Here is a 21,418-nt window from a genome sequence, read left to right as displayed (position 1 = left end):
AACATACAGCATTTTCTGAAAGCTGTTTGATTGAAATTATGAGGAAAATATGAACAACAAAAAAAAGGGAGAATTAGAGCAATGATTCACTAAATTAAATTCCAAAGGCCTTTTAAGAAAGTCCACGCTTTTGGCCAAGGCATAACCTTCCCATTTCAGGTCGACGGCAACATCCAAGCTTTCTCCAAAACTCATTCCATCTCTACGTTGTTCGACTTCAGAAAAAATACAAATGAAAATTTAGAGCGCCAGAGCGCCTCTGACTTTTCATCATTGGCATTCATTGGCCTTTATAAGCATGCATGTTAAATACTGCATTACTAATCGATCTCCACTTTAAAAGCCTCATTTGAGAATGGCTTGATCGTTCAGTATTCATGAAAACCCTTTTCATTTTATTTCACAACACCCAAACAGGCTTTTCCTAACAACGGGCTTTCACCAAAAAAAGACATGAAATTAGCCAGGAATATCCAGCTTTACCTGCATCTCTTATCTCTGTAAAACTCTAGCGTGCCTCTCTGCACAGCTTTAAATCTACAGGACGTTTTAACAGCATGTACACTTCCTCCACAGCTCTGTAAAAGCGATAGGATCAGGTGGAAGTAAATACCCACAGCACGGCCTGATCACGTTCTACTTTTGCCTGCTTTTCTACTCAAGCAGAGCCCAGAGGAGATGTTCTCATGTCTTTAACTCTCTTACTGCTTTCTGGCTCAGGTGGTCCAGAGCCGAAGTGAGAAGCTGTAATTGGCACGCAGTGCTTCCGTGAATATCCATATTTATCTTCAGGATAACACCTCACGCGCACCGCAATCTCCAATCCCGTGGTGAGAAAGTGCTTTTCCCGCTCTCTCTCCGTGTATCTACAGCATCTCTCTCTCCCTTCTAATCTTTTCCCGCCTTCACAATAGGTAATCAGCGGGTCATTCTGATTGGCTCTGAAAGCTGGCGCTGTTTAATGAGAAGCAGAGGGCATGTGGGTAAGGAGACAACAGGTGGAGCATCAGTCTCACGCGCTGCAGCTGGGGAGGCACCTCTGTTTCTGCCAGCTGTTGGGCCTGGATAATAATCATTAAAACCGCAGGCCTGCAAATCATCTTCATACCACACGAGCAAGGCTGCCGTGAAGGACTCGCGTATTATCGCCTCATTTGGCGGGAATGTTTTGACACGAAAACGAGGGATGGGTTTTGATCATTTTGCGGCGTCGCCATTTCGGAGCGACATGCCAACGTAATTACTGAAATCCACCTGGACTTTAGCTAAGCATGTGAACAGACGGGGGAAGAAAAGACGGCTGAATGAATGTCACAGTGTGATCTGAATCGGGATGCCGTAAAAGGCTTTCTTTAAGCTTGGCATGCAGTGAGGTCGAATTTATTGCTAAGGGCACACAAATATACTGAGACTAAATTGATTTAATTCAGTAGGTGGTGCTGTGTGAAGTTGTTGCCCTGAAAGCCCAATGCTATGTCCACCTTCATTAGGCTGCAATCCATCATCATCGGATTGGCCGCTTTTGCGGAAATGACTAGGCAGTGGTCTACATGGCTGGGACCACTCAAGGCAAAACAACAAGTGACAAACACTTCTTAAAAGGCTGCAAAAATAATCTGTAGCTTTTCGCTGTTTCGTTTCACCCTTTCCTCAAACGGCTCTGAGAAAAGACTGTCGGAAAGAAAAATCGCCAGTGAGATCTCTTTAAAATCCCAATTGTTTCTACTAGACAACAATGAGATTAAATCGAGAAGAAATGCTCAAGTCTCCCTCTCGTAAGAGTTTTCTCACACATGTCTCCTCTGGAGTTTTAAAAGAGATAGCAACAGTGTCACTGCGATTAGATTTAAGATATAAACTCCGTCATCTTTCATCAAATTCTTCCAAGATCGAATTATCTGAGCTGTGTTATCTGCTTATTTTTTTTTGTAGTGCAGTACTCTTATGCTGTAAAATGCACTTCATTTGTTTCTCAGAGCTTAACAACAAATACGGCATGAGGAAAATATGAGAGAGTTGTGATGCAAAAAGTTACTAGGGGTGTAACGGTACATGAATTTGTCTTGGTTCGTGCAGTCAGACGACAAATACGGTTAGTCATAGGCGATCAATCCAGAGGGCGATAATGCAATGCTAACAGTCAAAACAGGAAGAGCAGGCAGAGAGATGATCTACACACCAACCGAAAAACAAGAACGGTGAATACATATGCCAACGCAAGGTTTGAAGAACCGTCTGCTTGTTTTAAAGGGTTAGTACGGGAAGAAAATTCTGTCATTAATTACTCACCCTCATGTCGTTCCAAACCTGTAAGATCTTCGTTCATCTTCAGAATGCAGATTAAGATATTTCTGATTAAATCTGAGAGCTTTTGGATCCTGCATAAACAGCAATGCAACTACTATGGTCAAGGCCCGAAAAGGTAGTAAGGGCATTGTTAAAATAGTCCATGTGATAGAATAGTCATATGCATCGTGGTACTCATCGTGAGTGCGCGTCGAAGCCTGACACGGAAAAGATTATTGGATAAAGTCATTATTTTTGTTTTCTTTGAGCACAAAATGTATTGTCATTGAACCACTGATGTTACTTTGACTATTTTAACAATGTCTTTACTGCCTTTCTGGGCCTTGAACGTGTTAGTTGTGTTGCTATCTATGCAGGGTCAGAAAACTCGGATTCAAAAATATATCTTAATTATCTTAATTTGTGTTCTGAAGATGAATGAAGGTCTTGCAAGTTTGAAACAATGTGAGAGTGAGTAATTAATGGTTCTATAGATGCACTGGTCAACTGGCTATAAATCTGAACTGTTTTTTGTTTTATATCTGTAGTACAGAATTGCACATAAACTGCATTGTAATCATTTCCCAAAATGTAATTTTTATGAAGTCTGTTACGAGGAGAAAATACTGTACCAGGCAGATCAACTTCACTGTTGACGATGCTCGAAATATAGGAAGAAAAATATGTGGGGGTTTATATGAATGTGAATGTCTCTGAGAGGAAATGACCATCCTCAGAAATGTTTTGATGGCATATTTTTCCCCTTTCTTACCACTGTATAAGGCAATATATATTTAAATGCTTTCTCTTACAAATATTTTTTTTTATTTGGTAATTATACTATATATGTGACTCTGGACCACAAAACCAGTCATAAGGGTTAATTTTTGCATGAGGGTCGATTTATGCAAGAAAGCTGAATGAATAAGCTTTCCACTGATGTATGGTTTGTTAGGATAGGACAATATTTGTCCGAGATACAATTATTTAAACTTCTGGAATCTGAGGGTGCAAAATTTAAATATTGAAGTTCTTAGCAATGCATATTACTAATCAAAAATTACGTTTTTATATATTTATGGTAGACATTTTACAAAATATCTTCATGGAACATGATCTTTACTTAATATCCTAATGATTTTCGGAATAAAAAATAAATAAATAAATAAATAAATAAATAAAAAATTGATAATCTTGACCCATCTCCCAACAGGGAGCCCCTATTAATATGAGGGATATTGAAATCACTTTTGAATGCGTACTCGCTTTTTACTTTCACTTTCGAGATTCACGATCACACGTACTCTGTTTATAGGCTACTACAGAGCGGCAGTACTTACCACATAGTTTACAAGACTAGATGTTTGTCAGTGGTGCTCAGGATCTGTAAATCATTCGTCATCGTCCTATCAGTCTTCTCTCCTTACTCTGTTTATGTGGTAAGTAAAATTTTATGTACTGTAATGTAACAGGCTACCACTAGCAAGCGGCTAACCATGTCCCTTTGCTGGCTCCATAGAATGCACTGTTCGGTTTCCGTGCCTTTCCGAACACGGATTCATTCTTCGGGCACACCCCTAAGCATCATTACACAAATCTACAGTCAGGGCATTCTGGTTTTTGCTTTAAATCTTGAAATTATACAATCTGATTTAATAAAATTTTAAAATAACTATTGTGACCCCAAAACTGAGGTACATACCGAACCATGACTTCTGTGTAGGTAGGTAGGTAGGTAGGTAGGTAGGTAGGTAGATAGATAGATAGATAGATAGATAGATAGATAGATAGATAGATAGATAGATAGATAGATAGATAGATCTGAGCCAAGGAAGACACTTTAATGAAACAGAACTGTGATCTTAGTTAAGTCTCCCGAGTTATGACAGAGCAGCCAGCGAGCAATTACAACTTCCTCTGGGACGTCCTTGGATATACTCTCAAATAAACTCTGTGCTTACTAAATGACCCAATCATTAATGCAATTAAGATGTCTGCCTCCAATTCGAGAGTCCCTGAGTGTCTGTAAAAATCTGGATGTGACACTAAAGCAGATTGTCACACCAGCAGGCTTATTTCAAGCCACCAGCTTATTATTGAATTAATATGAAGCCTAAATCTTTTAAGAATAATGTAGTCATATCCAGGTGCATGTAAACCCTGAATGAATGAAATTAACAGTAATAGAGGTCTGAGCAAACAGAGGTCCCATCCTCTGTGCGGTGAGAGAGTCTAATTGGAACGTTAGCATACAGCGTAGCCAACAAACTGTGTGAATATTGGCACATTTTTAATAAGTAGATGCTAGTACTGTATGTTTTCCGGCAACTTCAGAGACAGTTTCTATGGTAACTGTGCTCTTTCTCTCTGCACTGCGAGAGAATATCAGTTGATTTCCCAAAGATTTCTAATGAAAGTAATGGTCTTTAATCATATGACCCCTTAAGTGGGCATCAGATAAATGATATGAAACAATCCCCAGCCCTTAATTATGGACAGATGCTTGCTGTGAGGTAAGTACAAAGCCAGTGCCAGCCAAAAGTAAAATTTATGGTCCATCATGGCAGAAATGCTTAGAGGCCCTTAAATTCTGATGCATTAAAACCCATCTTGGCAGCTGGTGCAATCTGCAGTCAATAGAATTTAAAAGACATTTTACTTAATTATCTTCTGAACTCAGAACAACCATGAGTCCTTAATGGTATTCGAAAAAAACAGGGATCAATGTTGCACATTAGCCAGATATTGGTCATAGAAGTCGTGCCCTTTTGGCTTAGTCATGTTCTGGTGCTCTTTAGTGGATGTAAGATGTATTAACAGTGGCAGATTCTCGTTGATCGCATGGTCACGACAGCATTGAAAACACTCCAAATGTCTGCTAGAGAACTCTACAGTCTCCACTGAAATTGTTCCTCTCTGTTAAGTATCAAAGCTATTTCACTGAACCAGGAAATGGACAGATGGTGATGCAAGAGTCTAATTGAAAATGTTTCCTAAAACTCTGAGCATTCCACAGTGCTGATGCTGCTGTTAACATTTGATCGGAAGAGGTAACAAGATACAGGAACGTTGGTCTGTCAATTTAAAAAGAAAGAAAGAAAGAAAGAAAGAAAGAAAGAAAGAAAGAAAATTCTGTCATCATTTACTTAAACCATCCTATGTTGGAACGACATAGGATGAGTAAACTATGACAGATTTTTCATTTTGTGGTGAACTATCCCTTTAAATGTTGGTGCAATCAAGAAACATAATCATTATATATTATATCAGTATATTCCATATTTGCAATATACAGTTGCATGCGAAAGTTTGGGAATTTGAGGGACTCAAACACAACTATTAAAAAAGGTTCAAACATTCACTGATGCTCCAGAAGGACACATGATGCATTAAGAGCCAGGGGGTGAACATTTTTGAACAGGATGTAGATTTTTGTTGTTGTTGTTGTTGAAATATCATTATTTTCCTTTTAGTACTGCCCTTCCAAAACAACAGAAGATACTTGCATGTTTCCCAGAAGACAAATTAAGTACAATTTATCTTGATCTTCAAATTCTAAAAGTTATCACCCCCAGCTCTTAATGCATCGGGTTTCGCTCTGGAGCATCACATATGCAAAAGATGCTGGAAAACTGAAGAATCCGCAGGACCTGGATGATTGTTCTGAAGAACAGTGCTCAGTTTAACTGTTCAGAACAAACAAGGGATTCATGAACAACCATCACAAAACAAAAAGCAGTCGTAGATCATCCAGGTAACCACACACAGTATTAAAAACCAAGAGTTCCCAAACTTTTGCAGGGGGTTATTTGAATCATTTCAGCTATTTGTTTGTCTTGTGGAGTATATGTAAACATATTTTATGTAAAATATTTTACTCAGGACAGTACTGAATAAAAAATAACATGCATTTTGTATTATATCTCTTATTTTGTTAAAATTATTCACATTTTCACAGATTCTGCAAGGGGTTCCCAAACTTTTGCATAAAACTGTATATACTTATATACTGTATATAGTGCCCTCCAATAGTATTGGCACCCTTGGTAAATATGAGCAAAGGTGGCTGTGAAAATAAATCTGCATCGTTTAACCTTTTTTGATTGATTTTTTTTTTTATCATTAAAGTAACACAATGGAAAGTGGGAGGAAAATCTCATTATGATCTTTTTTTTTTTTTTCACTAGTTCAATTTGCCAGTTATTGGCACCCAATTATTGCAACGTCCTTTTCCCAAGATAAAAGCTTTGAGTTTTCTCCTATAATGCCTGATGAGTTTGGAGAACACCCGACAAGAGATCAGAGACCATTCCTTCATACAGAATCTCTCCAGATCTTTCAGATTCCCAGCTCCATGTTGGTGCTTCTCCTCTTCAGTCCATCCTACTAATTTTCTATAGGGTTCAGGTCAGGGAACTGGGACGGCCAAGGCAGAAGCTTCATTTTGTGCTCAGTGGCACATTTTTGTGTTGATTTTGATGTTTGTTTTGGATCATTGTCTTGATGGAAGATCCAACCATTGCCCATTATAAAATTTCTAACAGAGGCAGTCAGGTTTAGATTTTTTTTTATCTGCTGGTATTTAATAGAATTCATAATGCCATGTATCTGAAAAAGATGTCCAGGACCTCCAACAGAAAAAAAGGCCCACAACATTAAAGAGCAGGCAGTATACTTCACTGAACACATACTTTTTATCCCTATGTGCACCAAACCCATCTAGTGGGTTTGCAGCCAAAATCTGACTATAGAAGCCAGTCTCATTTGAAGTTCCAGTCATGTCTAACAACTGAATATGCTGGAGTTTGTTTTTGAGCAGGGAGGATTTTTCTTGAAACCCTCCCGAGCAACATGTGGTGATGTAGAGGCTTTCTGGCATTTTTTTAGGCTTTCTGACCTCGAGACTTAACTAATCTCTGCAATTCTCCAGCTGTGATCCTTGGAGAGTCTTCGGCCAGAGTCTTTAGCTCAAACTCTCCTCCTCACCATGCATTAGGAAACTATAGACACACGTCCTTTTCCAGGCAGATTTGTAACATCTTTTGTTGATTGCAACTTCCTAATTATTTCCCTGATGGTGGGATTTTCAATGCTTTAGCTCTTTTCTTACAGCCACTTTCTATTTTATGAAGCTCAACAATCTGCACATCTGATGGGTATTCTTTGGTATTCCCCTGATTAGGGGGAATTTGGCCTTTATGTTCCTCATATTTATAATCCTATGGAACAAGAAGTCATGGCTGGACAATTTTATGCTCCTAGTCACCCTGTTGCGCCAAAAAAAAAAAAAAAAGTTGTAAATGTGAATACACTTCAAAGATATTTTACTCATAAGAATTTCTTGGGGTGCCAATAATTATGGCCAACATGCATTGGAGAAAAACATTTATTTCATAATGTGAGTTTACCCCAACTTCCAATTGTTTTACTTTAATGAAAGGTTAGATTTTTTTATTTTTAAATAAAAGATCAAAACCATGAGGATTTATTTTCATGGGTGCCAATATTACTGTGTGCGTGTGTGTGTGTGGTAACTGTATTTTAATGTATTTCTGAATAAATGCGTCAAAGACCTACGTGTTCATCCAGCTGACCGACATCACACATTTATTCATCTGCCACCATCTTTGTATTTGAAGTTCAAGTTTTGTGTAAATGGCCTGGTGGCAACTGACAAAAGACCACAACATGTGGTCTCAAAGGAATGGAAAATATTTGATATCTGCTGTTAAATGTCGCCGTTTGGAAAGTGCACAGTTCAAGCTACCGGTGTGCTTGAATAAGGACCGACGACCTGCTCGACTCTATTCTTTGTGATGCTGTCAGAGAAAAACATTCTCCCCTATACTCCTCACCACGAACAAGATAAGTCTGTCAGAAATAAAAGAAACCGCTCTCTGTGTACGCGATACGGCTTTATACATGGATAAATTGCCCCGCAGATTCAATTGGGGGACTGATGGGGGGGCAGGATGGAACAGAGGCAGACTGGAAGAGTGGACTGTTTGAATTGTCATGTGGGCATGAAGTATTATTTACTGTGATGAACAAGCCACACAGTCAGATTATAAATGAGCTTTTCCCCAGGAGAGGGTAAACAGTGACACACTTGACACAAAGACAGACATGGTGTTTGCTTTCGCAGCTTTTTCCTTCTCTACAGCCATATGTACGACGCCACGCGATGAATGATATCACCTTTGTTTCCCATTTCATTTCCTCAGAGACATCCTTAGATTTTTGTCAGTTTTACAGAATATCCCAATCTGTTTGAATTGTCTTCGGTGAGCAGACGAAGACATTAATCAGATCTGCAAGTATGAGACAGTTTAAGGTTTTTTTTTTCCTTCCAGAGGCCAGAAGCATTCTCCACCAGATGGTAGTTTGGCTGTTTCCATGTACCCACACCTGTTTCTCAATTTATTTCTACAGTTTCTTTCTCAACCCATTTCTAATATCACATCCTATTCTGTCCCACTAGGCAATAAGTCAAATCTTGAAACGTGATAAACAAACCATTGCAATTTCGTCCAATTTCGAGCGCAACAGTTGCCAGCCGTCGTGATTCCAGAAGTATTTGACACATTCATTTACTCCGCAGAGATTTAAAACTATTTCTTAATACATAGTTCTAGTCATGAACTAACCCAGCCAGCTGTGAGATGAGTCATGACATTATAAACTTTTATTTGAAGCATGAAGCATTTGGGAAAAGGTACATGGTTTCAAGTACTGTGTACTTAAAGGGTTAGTTCACCCAAAAATATATTTTTGATGAAATCCGAGACGGGGTACTCATGTGAACGCGGGCGAAGACTGACATGAGAAATTGTTGAATAAAGTCGTCATTATGTGTTTTTTTGTGCACAAAAAGTATTCAAGTAGCTTCATAAAATTAAGGTTGAACCACTGATGTTACATGGACTATTTTAACAATGTCCTTACTACCTTCTGGGCCTTGAACGTGTCAGTTGCGTTGCTGTCTATGCAGTGCCAGAAAACTTTCATCAAAAATATGGAATGATACGAGGGTGAATAAATAATGACAGAATTTTCATTTTTTGGTGAACTATCCCTTTTACGTTTTTACAGGGCAATGAAATATGCAGCTAATAAAGCACTCAGATTGACATACTCAAGTTAAAACAACACAAAAATATTGAGCTGCTGACTTATTGTTTCACTGTATAAAAAATGACTGATTATTAGTGTAAAAGCCTATATATTTAAAAAGAACTGTAAAAATTCTAATACATGTGCTTTTCGCAAAGCTTTGTGGTGTATTTCTTCACTATAGGGAATCTGGGGACTTTGATATTTTTTTTTTCTTTTAGCAATCACTCTAGTTAACTTATTTGATAGAATTAAATAAACAATAATGAAGTTCTTTTATAATGACAGTACATTGAAGCTTTGAAAATAACTAAATAAACTACATATCAACTGCTGCTTTTTTTTCTTTTTTAGGAAAATGCAGTGGTAATCTTAACCTTTTGTTTTAAGATTTAACATTTGTACATTGTCTAAAGCAAAAGAGTTGTAAAATAACTGAAAATCTTTTAGAGCTCATAATTTGTTTACAAAAACATAGTACACATTAATGAATAAATCAGTATATATACACTTAATTTACAAGTGTCATGTTCATGATTTTTTTTCATGTAAGCTATAGCTTCTGACCTTTAAATCAAAACACACTCATGATTTTATGACATCAAATACTGCTTTATTTAATTAGAAACGCAGTATTTGTGTATTTTACTTTCATTTTATTAGAAGTAGACCAACAGTGCCCCCTACGGAATTAAAACTCCTTTTCGAACGGGCATTAAAGGGGTCATTGGATGCAAAGTTCACTTTTACATGTTGTTTGCAGTGTGTGTTGGCAGTGTATGTACACATCTACCCTATAATGATAAAAATCCATGCAGTGGTTTTTAATTCTCTGATTGAGCGATTGAGTTGTTGTGTTGCTGGATGTAATAATAAACAAAGTGGTCGTCATTTACTCCCGACATCTGAGCCGCTGAAGATGCAGTGAATTACGTTTGTTTGTGAAGGGAATGCGCCTCCCGCTCTACATAAATGTGTCTATGTTCTCACAAATCATTCGTGATCCAGCTTCACCTACAGCAGAAGTATAAGGTTTTATTTTTTTTTTTATGAATCTCTGCAATCATCTTTCCTAATAATGTGCTAGTTAGCAAGTTTTGTGGCTAAACATGCTAAATGCGGCTAAAGTAAACAGGCTCGTCACCCCACAGAGAGAAAAGAGGGGTGGGGTGAGCAGAGCTCATTTGCATTTAAAGCAACAATCCATCAGAACGGGATGATTTTTGCAGAGCTTATTTTGACAAGGTAAAAATGGTGTTGTTTTATACAAATATTGAGAATTTTTAACCACAGTATATTATAAACTTTTCATTAAGACCCTAAAGAATTATATCAACTTGTGGAAAATGGGCATCCGATGACCCCTTTAAGACCCGGGGGGAGACTGCCGCTGCTGCCACTGTACATGCTATAACTGTTTACTCTATCACACACCGAAAGCATCATTCTGTACGTGCATTCTCAGATTAAATGCAGTGATCCAAAACAGTGAATCTATTCATCATTCAGGCAAACTTTGCTTCAAGAATGAGCCACACTGCTGACGTGATCAAATCGCTAGCACACCCCAAACATGTGAGTTATTCCTCTTATCGGCAAGACATATCAGCATAATTTTTCATATCGGGCCAATGCCAAAATTTACATTCAAAGCCATTATCGGCCATTTCCGATATCAGTCTGATAATATTGTATGTCCCTACTAAATTCTGTCATGAAACTCTAGATAGTGCAGGCTGATGGATTATTAACACAAACTGATGATATTTACAGTGCTAAACTACTTGGCACAAGCTGATTGGTTTGTGTGCAGCCAATGCGCTTGCTGCTTTATATTTAAATGGCCGGTTATAATTCACTACAGAATTTCACAGTGCGCTTTCAGAGTTCGTCTGAAACCCTCCACCTCCCCAGCTCCACCTGTATAGATCTGCTATAGGTTATTATATATGCTCTTTATGGAGCAGCAGTATGTCTTCAATACTCACAGCACCATACCGGTGTACATATTAGCAGTAGCAAGTTCCTGTACTTGCTTTGCAGCAGTAACAATAATCTACAAAAACAACAACCAACAGCCGCACCAATTCATCAATGTAGCATATTTATTCCGCCAAGACCAACACATTAACACTGTCATATGCACTGGCATGCTAAAATCTTCCGAAAGTTGTCATGATGGAATTTACTAACACACACCTTCAGATTCTTTTTTAAATAATAGTCATATTTGACTACTAAATTCTCTCACAGAACTAAAAATGATATTCACAAGCAGTGAACCAGCTGGTAGTTCATTGACAGGAAGATTTGATAGAATGTAGAAATAGAAAGTATTGATCAAGGTGACAAGGGTATTAGTGCCCTTGTATGTCACAGTGAGGGACCAGCTGAGGACAGGAAGCTCTCTCTTCTAGCCAAAAGCCTTATTAAGAAGTGCACATGGTATCTACGAGAGCACACTACTGGACTCAAGCTTTGTATTGAGAATCCACCCTGAAAAACACTTACGCAGTGTATGTGGATTGCTGCCCAACAAGTATTATTTTGGCTTTGGAACAGAATCATTGCACAGGCCTTGTATTTCCCATGTGAACTAATTACAGTGATTGCAATATGGACATTTCATTCAACAGGAAGCAATTTTACAGTGTGTGTGAAGCAGATGCAAGCGTCAGCTCTTGCTTGACATGCAGAGTGATCAAGAATATTGATCCTGTTAAATACAATGACACTGTGATGTAACCCTGACTAAAAATCAGCCATCATACTAGTGTACATATATACCCTTGTCCTAGTCTTTGTTTTACACCACATGCATCTCACATTTTATTGATGCACCAATGGTTTATGATTATACTGACCTTGTAACCCCTAAAAGCTCTGCATTCTGATTGATATCTGCACTGAATGCATATCTGACAGCCAAGCACACATGAGAGAACGACAGCGAGATAGAGAGAGAGAGCTCTTTGAGAAGAGTGGCTGGCCGCTCAAAAACTCAATCAATAAAAGAACCTCTGAAGTGAGCATTGACAAACCTGTTATGTATCACCAGCTTTAATGGATTCTCATGCACAGGATATTCATCAAGTCAGGGCACAGGCCTGCAGGTATACAGCCATGCTACTCTGTATCCCGACCTCTAATTACTTCGCAGGAGGGATGACGAAGACGAAAGAGAGGTAATGTTCAATATCCCTTACACTCTCCAATGTTGAGTCTGATCACTAAAGGATTTGCCCATAACAATAGTGCCGGCAGCAACCCGCATAGCGATTTCTAGCAATGGATATTAATACATTGTTTAAAAAAAAAAAATGGTTCTGGTAAAGAGATATTTTAACCTCATCTCAGTGTATGGGTTAAAGACAATTGTTAATGACTGCAGAAAAAAAATTAATAACATATTGTCTTTAAAACTGAACATATATGACTGTACACACCACCATTTCCAAAAAATGCATGTATAGGATGCATTACGTTATGTTTTTTCATTTAAAAAAAAAAAAAAAAAAAAAAAAAAAAACCTGAACCCTGTTTTAGAAAGCAATCATAATAATAATCTACAAAATTTCCCCAAAAAATGAATCAACATAAACCAAAATAAACCAACAAAATACAAAAATGAATTTTAAAATTAAGAATTGAAATTCATTTAAATAAAAATGACATATCATCTATATCGTATAATTTACTGCTTTATGTTTTTTCTGCATGTATAGGTTGCAAATATTTTACAAAAAAAAAAAAAAAAAAAAAAATCAGCTCTTTTTAGTATCATTTTTAAAATATTTTTGAATATCATTAAGCATCATTAAGCAATCACAATAAACTACTAAATAATCATTAAAAAATTAATCAACATAAACCAACAAAATATAAAAATTAAAACATTTAAATTCAATTAAATTAAAAACATGCTCTTCACATAACAAATGTAATTACAGCATTCAGAGACTGTCTCTATTACATAATTTACTGCTTTGTGTTTTTCTGCATGTGTAGGTTGCACATATTTTATATATATTTAAAAAAAAATCCTTTTTTAGTATATTTTTAGAATATTTTTAGAAAGCAATCATTAAAAGAAAAATAAACTACAAAATAACCATAAAAATTATCCAATATAAAGCCAAAATAAACCAAAAAAATGTTTTTTTAATTTATTAAAATTAATTATGAATGATTTATAAATTAACTGAAATTAAAAACATGCTCTTCACAGAAAAAATGTCATTATAACATCTGCAGACATCATCTCTGTTATATAATTTGCTACTTTATGTTTTTTGTCTGCATTTATAGGTTGCACATATTTTGTATTTTTTAAAAAACTATTTTAGTATAATTTTTGTATTTGTTTTTTATAAAGCAATCATAAAGAGATAATAAAATTCATTGAAATTAAAAATATGCTCTTCACAACACAAATGTAATTATAAAGTCTCCAGAAATCGTCTCTATTACATAATTTACTGCTTTATGTTTTTTTTTTTTTCTATATATTTTAGAAAGCACTCATTAAGTGTTAATAATAAACTACAAAATAACCATAAAAAATTAACCAACATAAACCAAAATAAACCAACAAAATATAAAAATGAGTTTTAAAACTAAAACTTAGAATGCATTGAAATTAAAAACATGCTTTTCACAGAACAAATGTAACTATGTCAAATTATTCAAATAAATATATATTTTTTTAAAAAAAATGAAATTTTAGTTCTATTATTCAATAGTTAAATTAAAGTTACTTGAGGGATTTATTTATATTAAAGTTGACATGAAAAGGAGGTTGCAATTACTTTTTTTAGTGAAATATATCTGAGTGAAATGGCTTCTCACAAAAGAAAAAAAAAAAAAACTGGATTTTGCCCATTTGGATTTTTTTGGATTAAAAAAAAGGAGAAGAAGAATTAAAACAATTAAAAATGAGAATTGTCTGTTTTGGTTTCATGGTTACTTTAAATACCATTTTGACTTAATTGCAACAAGTTTATGATGTGAACAAGATTGCAGATCTATTAGAAAACAGAATTTGCACATATTGTCCAGAGCATTTACTATAGGCTCTGTAATGAGATCTGCATCTGCATCGCCAACCATTCCAAAACACTGGTCCCACTTAGTGAACGTTATCTTATTCTAATAGCTTTGAGAACATTATCTGTGTTTAATACAGCTGCGACTGACAGTGACATCTGCGAGTTGCAATCTCCAAAGCAAACTCCGGCACGGTGCTCGCGGGGTTAGAATGGGCCATACCGCTAGGTAATCGCTAGCCACGCGGTTAATGACTCACACAAGCTGCTGATTCAAGGTGAAGCTGTTAATGCCATTTGTGTGCTTTCCAAGAGATACAATCGCAACAACTGTGCAATCTTTGCTTTGCTAAATTGAAATAAAACAGCACTCAAGGGCAAAGGCTGTAAGGACACCGGCTTTCTAATTTCAGCCTTATCTGCAAGTTCCAGTCACTTATTTAACACACTGTTGAGGCTTCCGGATGTGCACCGAAACCTCCATTTTCTCCTTTCTGAACATTTGCTTCAGATTTTAATTACTTGTCAGTTTCAAGCTGTCCCAAGGCTTAACGCTCGCTGTCAGCTTCCAGTCAGTCCCTCCCAACACGCCATGCGTTGCTGCCAAAAGGTATTGTGTTCGGGATAAGAAAAGTGAAAGAGAGCCTTAAAAAAAAAACGGACTAGTCTTGAATCTCCATGTCACTTTATCGAATGCCCTCGAGCATTCAGGTATAGTAAAAACCTTTGTTTGCTACAAGACATATCCAGCTGCTAATGTGCGGTGAAGCGCAAGGGACATTGCCACAGGCTTACAACATCTCCATCAATTTAAAATCAAAAGGCTGCCGTCTCAATGTGTAAACAAGAAGCATCTTTCAAAAGTACATAGTTCATATCACAACGAATCAAAGCCCAATATGCCACTTCAGTCCAACAGCCTCTCAAGGGTGTTCAGGACCACGGACAGCTCCTCCTTCCCTATTCAACCGCTGCCGCCTCACTACTAAGGTACCAGCATATGAATAAAAATAGTGTCCTTCCAGTCTCATCTAGTCATGTCACATTCCTGCATCATACCAATAGGTCTATGTTTACTGCAGGAACTCTTTTTCATGTATAATATCAGCTTACCTGTATTTGATGCATGCTTTAAATTAATCTGAACTAATCTAGACAGACAGATAGATAGATAGATAGATAGATAGATAGATAGATAGATAGATAGATAGATAGATAGATAGATAGATAGATAGATAGATAGATTTTATTTGTGAACACATCATCATTATTTATCATTATTTATCAAAATAATTAAATTAAATTAACAAATGAATAAATTAAAAATAAGTTCTCTAGGGATCGTCTCTATAATATAATTTACTGCTTTATTTTTTTTTTCTGCATCTATACATTGTATCACATAGCATTTTTTATTTTTTTAAAAAAAATATTTTTTTAGTATAATTTTTAGAATATTTTTAGAAAGCAATCATTACAAGATAATAATAAACTACAAAATAACCACAAAAAACTAACCAACATAAACCAAAATAAACCAACAAAATATAAAAATTAATTTAAAAATAAAAAATTCAATTTTGTTTAAAAAATAAAAATGCTATTCACAAAACAAATGTAATTATAAGGTCTCCATAGATAATCTCTATTACATAATTTACTGCTTTATGTTTTTTTCTTACATGTACAGGTTACACATTTTATTAAAAAAATAACATAAAAAAAATAACAAAAACATATTTTTATAATATTTTTACAAAGCAATCACTAAGAGATAATAATAAACTACAAAATAACTATATAAAAAAAATGAACCAATATAAACCAAAATAAACCAACAAAATATAAAATGAATTTTAAAATAAAAATAAAAAACTTTTTAAAAGAACATGCTCTTCACAAAACAAATATAACTGTAAGGTCTCCAGAGATTGTCTCTATTACACAATTTAGATAGATAAGAGATAATAATAAACTACAAAATAACTATAAAAAAATGAACCAATTTAAAAAAAAAAAACAAAAAAAAAAACAACCCCTTTTATTTTTAGAATATTTTTAGAAAACAAATTTTAAAAGATAATAATAAAATACAAAATAAGTATAATAAAATGAATGAATATAAACCAACATAAACCAGCAAAATATAAAAATGAATTTATCAACAGTTAACTTTTAATTTTTCGGATCATCAGTCATCAAAGCTCTGTAAATATTGGTCACAGACACAGAAATTTAAATTTTACCAAGTTGATTTACTCACTAAAAACTCCCACAGATCATGTTTTCATATCATTTTAAGTCTTATTTTTGACTTAACAAAATGGTTGTATCTAAGTGTGTGAGTTGTTTACTTACTTTTTTAATTAGTCTTAATAACGGCATTATATTGTTTATTCAGACGCGAACGAACACAAGACGTGGGATTACCATAACCAGTCATATCCAATCATATTGCGATGGAAGAATTGCCTCCTTTCACGTGACTTTCCCCCATTCATTCTCAATTATCCCCCACCAAACTCACAGCACGCTTTGGAGTCTGTTCATTTTACATATAAGCATTAATTTGCACCACAGCGGAAATGGACAAAGCCCAAAAAAAAAAAAAAAACTCAGTTTTCAGTAATGATGAAACTATAATAGTAAACTGATTGCTATCAATGTCTGGCTCTTCTTCACCTGTGTAAGTCTTCTCTTTTATTCTCCTCTACTTTACTGGATCATGGCGGTCGTCTCTCAGAATGATCGGTTCAGACCTGTCCTTATCCATTATCAACACACACTCAGCGGTGCTGTAAAAGCCTTCTACCTCATATATCGCCAACAATTGCACTTGTGTTTTATGAGTCTATGTATTAAGTGAGCACATTGGGTGGCTACATAATTTATCATTCATTATGCCTTAGGTGAGTGCTGCAGACATAAAGGATGCTTTTTATAAAGCCACATAATATGATATTAATATGAGCATTGCTTTTCCAACACCGCACATACAGACGTGATGTCTTTTCACCCTCATCCCCTTCTTCATGTCTGTCTATCTGCCCGTCTATCCATCTCTCTCTCTCTATTTCTCTGTATCCGCGGCACGATTGCTCTCTCCTCCACAAAGAGCCTGGCTCAGACACCTTGCATACAAAACAGCTGACTCAATCTTCGAGCTGCATAATCAAGATAAGAGAGATGGAGAGAGAGAGAAGGGGACAGACGTACGCATCTAACAAATGATGTTTTAGGTTTTTGAACTAGCGCAAGTCTTCGTTGATCGTTAGGTTATGCTTAAGCACAGCTCTTGAGCAAATCCTCCCGATGAAAGTCGAGAATGATTCGCCTTGTTTTTTACCAGATGATTAAAGCGAGGGTGGAGATTTTCAATCCGTCTGTAGCTCATAGTGCAATTCAGTCATTCATATATGTTTTAGTGAATGATCTTTGAGCAATGACTCATACATGTACTAAAATAAAAAATAATAACGTTCACTTTATTCTGATCCAAGGTTTTCAAACAGGGGTCCCTGAAAGTACTCCTGTGGGTCCTCCTGAGACATATAAAGCATTATATCATGCATTTTGTCTCAATTACAGTTATTATACACTGTTACCAAGAAAATATAGCTTTTTCATGTTGGGCGGTCCTCAGAATCTGGGGTCTCTGGCTGAAAACGCCTGCTTCAGATGAATAAAATGCATTATTTTAGGCTTCAACAATACTTTTCGACCTGTTATTGTCAAAACAAAACAAGTCCAAAATGAGTTAGTTGCATTTAAAAAAGAAAAAAAAAAAAAAAAACTCTGAGAGTGATTTCTAAGTTTTAAAATGCAAAAAAGAAAAAGAAAAGGTTTGTCCTGCCAAATGCATTTGCGTGTTTTGAGTGGGATAGGTGCACCACTACTCCGTTTGCTGATCCAGTTCTTACTGGAATACACCGTTGTGACAGTAGCATGATGGACGAAGCTCTTTTCTTAATATGTGAACTGTGTTACTCGGATGACCTAATACGCTTAGTATCTTTCAGAGGATGGGTCTCAAAGTTTAACTGTACAGTTATGTCAGTCAAGGTGAGGAAAATCAATTGCATATCCAACTGGATGCACACATTTCACAGTTTAAAGCATGCAGCGCTTACATTTCACAGATAACTGGGCATTTGCACTGAATCCAAGTCCTGTTAAACGGAGCAGGTTGGTCATTTTTTTCATGTCTTTTCTTTTTAACTCAGACTGTGTTTGTAAAATGTGTGATTTTCCTTAATCTGGAGTTTTATTAAAGCACTACAGCTGGTTTGTGTATACGTGAAGTCTTTGAAATGACATACTCCACATGTCTGCGTCATACATCCAGTCTTAACTCAATTATTACGTCTCTGAATAATTTATCAGACTTCCAGAGTCAAATGATTTCTTAATTTAGCAATCCTAACGTGCAGTCCACAGAGAAACACTCATGCACTGATTCTACTCACGACTGGAAACGAACTGTATTTGTATATACAGTAAGCAGCGCACTTTCATTTCTGAAATAGACTGGAAAACTTTCAGAGCTTTGTCGGCGTAAACGGATACCGTAAGCTACTATAAGCGCATTTGCCATGTACAGATCGCACTCGCACACGCGATTCACTAAAATCTAGTGACTGAGGACTGAAAGGGGCGATCAGTTGTCAGTTTTACGGCTGAAGGCGAACTCTAGCGGCAAACCAAATCTGTCTGCTGTCCATGGTCCTGAAACGCTGGGCGACATTCTGTAGCTTTTAGCGAAAGTGCAAGATATTCAAGCGTGTGAGATCTCTAAGTGAGACGCTTTGGAGTTCAACAAGCCTTAAACTAACAGGAATGAAGTGTTCACTTCCTGCACGTAGCTTAGAATTCCATACATTAGCGCACAAATGCATCATGTCAGTATTTGTCAAATGATTCCACGCAGAATGTCAAATGATTCCAAAAAGAACTCGCGTCTACGTTTGAACATCCATGTACACTCACGCCTTAGTGCAAAACGAAGCGAATTAATGATCGGTTTAAGTCCGTGTAGGTCTCACTGTCCAACTCAACACATTAGCCGATGGATTTCCAAGTTAAGACAAGTCACGCCGAGGCATTTGTTGCAAATACGCGGATGTACAAAAGCCACATGGATAACTTACATGTCTCAGACTACACTTGCGCTCCTTTCGTTTCCCGTCCGACAAACCCAACGTTAGAAGCGACGTAGATGCGACATTCCAAAGCATTTCTCACTTACCTCTTTCGCAGAGCGAAGCAAGAGTCTCTCCGTAACCAAACCGGGGTCCCTATGTCACCATGTACCCCCTTGACATTTTCTAAGAGGCAGTAGATATCGGACGAGGGTTAAAAAAAAAAAAAAAAAAAAAAAACGCACACACACACACAAGGTTCCTCTTGGCCTCGGAATACAAAGAGCTGCAGCTCCTCACTGCGTCAAGCGCGATCCTCAAAGATCCATTAAAGAGCGAGTGATTAATTCAAGGCAGAGCCTTTATGTATTCCGCACAGACAGAGACATGGCAGAGTAGTTTTGTCTGTCATAACGCGAGCGGCAGCGCCTTGTAACTATTTCCAGTCATTTATTAGTTGAGTTGAGGAGCGCGGGACTAGAGCACTGCTCATCCACAAGTCCAGTTGGGGCAAAGTTAAATCTCATAATAAGATTGTAGGTTACTGCGAGGCTATAAATGGTGTGGGTTCGACACTGAAGGCAAGAGGGCTGTGCGCCACGTGAGAGAACTGTTTAGTTCAAAATGTGAGATGTTAACACATCATCACTGTACGCGGGAAGCATCTAAACTCGTGTTATTTTCGAATTTGTAAATCTGCTTAACGCAGCACGGGGAGAACATAGGTTGTGTAGAATAAAGCCTTTTGCAAACATGCCAATTATACTATTTACGCTGCTGATCGAGGGATTAATATCTAGCCTGTTTTATTCCTTCAGAAAAAGTTACAGCACCAACAATACCTGTTGTGCTATTGGAAATCTGTTTTTTAAAAAATACCGGTGCCGATTTTTTTTCAAACAATCGGTAATTAGTATAGAGCACCGTAATAAAATAGCATATGTACTACTTTTTAACGACGCGTCTACTAAATTAACAGAGCGACCAGCGTCGTTCGATTTCAGAACGAATGATTCAGTATAAGAGCTGGTTCTTTACAGTGAATCGAGAACAGTGCAATCGCCAAACGAATGAATCTTAGGAGATGGTTCTTTTTAGCGAATCAAAAACAGTGTTTGGTCCAAATACCGAACAAATGGCTCGTAGGAGTAGCTTATAATAATTATAAAACATACTAAGCGTAGTTCGACTATCAAAATACAACATGGAAAGACTTGTCCAATTATCAAATGAACGACTCATATGAGTTGGTTCTTTTGGTGAATCAAAAACGCCTACTCAGTCAGGGCGGATATTGAATTAATCTGACTAAAAACGGTTCAAACTCACATTTTGCATTATGTTCTATTATATGTATTTCTGTTGCATCCTGTTGTTCTATTAAATCTTGATTATTTCATAATTTGGCAAAAGACTGCTGAAGGCAGTAATGTAATAAGAACTGCATTACATTGAAGAACTACACTACCAGTCAAAAGTTTTTGCACAGTAAGATTTTCAATGTTTTTTAAAGAAGTCTCTTCTGCTCACCAAGCCTGCATTTATTTGATCCAAAATACAGCAAAAGCAGTAATATTGTGAAATATTTTTACTATTTAAAATAACTGCTTTCTATCTGAATATATTTTAAAATGTAATTTATTCCTGGGATTAAAGCTAAAATTTCAGCATCATGATTTACTGTTCAAGAAATGTTTTATTATTATTATTATTATTATTATTATTATAATTTATCCATACTTAGTTGAGTAGTTTTTTTTTTTTTTTTTTTTTCAGGATTGTTTGATAAATAGAAAGATACAAAGATCAGAATTTATCTGAAAAAAATGTTTTTTG

At 36.3% G+C, this 21,418-nt stretch overlaps 1 protein-coding gene across 3 annotated transcripts in view; it reads right to left on the bottom strand.

Annotated features, from left to right (window-relative positions):
- elfn1a (extracellular leucine-rich repeat and fibronectin type III domain containing 1a) overlaps positions 1-21,418 on the bottom strand; it is a 153,479-nt gene that overhangs the window by 115,516 nt on the left and 16,545 nt on the right. For 2 of the 3 annotated variants that reach the window (XM_051106064.1, XM_051106061.1), the window contains exon 1: positions 19,690-20,116. The exons of the other annotated variant lie outside the window; for it this stretch is intronic. The gene's annotated coding sequence lies outside the window, so the exon portion shown is untranslated. Of the gene's footprint in view, positions 1-19,689; positions 20,117-21,418 lie in introns of those variants that run through there. 3 annotated transcript variants of the gene reach the window in all.

The sequence above is a fragment of the Labeo rohita genome, chromosome 3, assembly GCF_022985175.1.
Source record: "Labeo rohita strain BAU-BD-2019 chromosome 3, IGBB_LRoh.1.0, whole genome shotgun sequence".
NCBI classification, from domain to species: Eukaryota; Metazoa; Chordata; class Actinopteri; order Cypriniformes; family Cyprinidae; genus Labeo; species Labeo rohita.
Note: the sequence above shows the minus strand (reverse complement) of the source record. Positions and strands in the feature narration are given on the sequence as shown.